Source organism: Triticum dicoccoides, chromosome 2B (assembly GCF_002162155.2).
Source record: "Triticum dicoccoides isolate Atlit2015 ecotype Zavitan chromosome 2B, WEW_v2.0, whole genome shotgun sequence".
Classification (NCBI taxonomy): domain Eukaryota; kingdom Viridiplantae; phylum Streptophyta; class Magnoliopsida; order Poales; family Poaceae; genus Triticum; species Triticum dicoccoides.
The window spans coordinates 46127495-46129770 of NC_041383.1; positions in this window are offsets into that span (position 1 = coordinate 46127495).

Sequence of the window (2276 nt, forward strand, 5' to 3'; positions counted from 1 at the left end):
GCTTCTCCTCGCCCTGCTTCGCCGGATCCTGCCACCGTCCCGCGCGCCCGAGCGCGTCCCGCCGCCGCCTCCGTGCCGCGCCGGCCGGCGACTTCGCCGCGCCGCCCCCGGCCGGAGCCACGCCTCTCCGCCCCCGTAGCTCCCCGTCGGCGCTGTCCTCGCCGCGGCCCCGCGCACCGGCCGGAGTTCGCCGCCCCTCGCCCCCGCGCCTCCTCTCCTTCGCCCCCGGCCAGATCCGGCCACGGGAGGGCCGGATCCGCCCATCTCCGCCGTCTCCTCCAACTCCGGCGAGTTCTCCGGCCGCCTCGAAGTCCGTGCCAGATCTGAGAATCCTGAGGTTGACCCCGTTTTTCGTCTAAGTCCCATAATGTTTCCTTGTTCATCGCATCATAACTCCATGCATACTGCTCTATTTCGTGCGTGTAATATGTCAAATTGTTCGTCTCAACGAGTACTTCATTTCATTCCATTGCGTCATGTTCATTTGAGCTCATCTTGGTGCCTGAATCATCGTTGCAAGAGTGCTATATGATGTTGTCTGCTGTCTGTTAACAGAACTTGCTCATTTGTCATTTTTGTCATGATTGATGTGTGCATCCTATGAGGTTGTTGTCTACATGTGTTTTGAACTATGCCATGCCATCTTTACAGGGGTGTATGCCATGTATTTTTGTGATCAATGTGGTGACTAGAACAAGCATGCAAACTAGGCTTCGTGATGTTGCTGATTTCAGTCCATGTTCTGCTGTTATTTTCATGCCATGTAAACTTGATGCTACAGAGAGATCCATGCATATTCTGAGATACTTCAGTAAGGGTGTTTTGAACATATGGTGTTCCTCTATCCATCCATGCCCCTGGTTGCAATTATGGAGTAGTCTAGAATGTCATTTTCGTGCTCTACTTTTGCTATAAAATGTTTCCTGGCAGATTGTTTACATGTTATTCAATTTTGCCAAGGTTGTTGTAGTTGATCCTTGCATGCTATGAACTTGTTCTTGCCTTGGTTAGCTTCATAAACATGTCTTCTTGCTGATGCTATGCTTATCTTGTCATGCAATGACTTGTGGTGAGTGAATCAAGCTTGTTAAGTAGTGTACTCGCTGTTGCTGTTTTACTAGGCTGAATCTGTTATTTCGTGATGCTATGTAAACCTGCTGCTACAAGTCATTCTATGCATAATCTGGAGATGTTCAATAAGGATGATTTGTTATACATGTCATGCTCTATCCATCCATGCCTCTGGTTGCATTTATAGCTTGTTGTAGCTTGTTGTAAACTTTCTCCAAAGTTGCTAAATAATGTTGCTGTCAGCCTATTAACATCAAGTTCAGTTGTTGCCATGAATGTTGTTAGTGAACCATGTACCCTATGAACTTTCTCTTGCCATGCTTAGCTTCATAAACATGCCTTATTACTGTTGATTGCCTTGTCATGCCATGTATTGCTCTGTGGTGAGTGGTACAAGCTCATCTACATGCCTACTTATTGTTGTTCCTGCCATGTATGAATCTGTTAACGAAACTTGCTATGTTTACATGGGTGCCATCATATCTTCTGGTCCTTTTTGGCTCATGGTCAGTAAGGGGCTATTGTTCTATGCAATTATTACATTCATTCCATGCCTTTGTTTGCCATGATAAGTTCCTTTAACATTTTGTTTGATAGCTCTAAACATTGCAACCTGATGTTATTTTCTGCAAAGTCTGAACTGTTATTGTTTGCAATCTTGCCATGTGTGTTTGAGCATGTTCTAGTGATTTCTGGAGATAGATCAGTGTTCATGTTTTGGTATGATTTACCTGTACATCATGTCCATGTCTTTTTTTTCATGTTGAGATGTTGTAGCATGTTGTTTTGGTGCTTGCAATATGCCTAGTTGCTGTTTTGGACAAATTGTTGCTATAACTTGTTTAGTGTGTGTGTGTTGAACCGTTGCTCCGTTTTGAGTGTGCTCTATATGAAACTTGCTTGATCTTGCATGTAGTTTCATATTATCATGTTGCATCCTTGTTTTGAGGTGTTTGCTTGATGTTTGTATGCATTTTGCATCAATGCCATGTTTAACTTGTTTTGCTCATATCTTCTAGGACGTAGCTCCGATCTAAATGAACTTTATATGTAACTTGACTAGATTTTCGTGTAGATCATCTTGGTGTATCTTAACTTGCTGTTTAACAACTTGAACATAAGGTTTATTCAGATCTGGACCAGTTTTGAAATTTGCATATGAGGACTTACCGGAATTGTTATATGTTGTTCCCGGCCTCATTTAA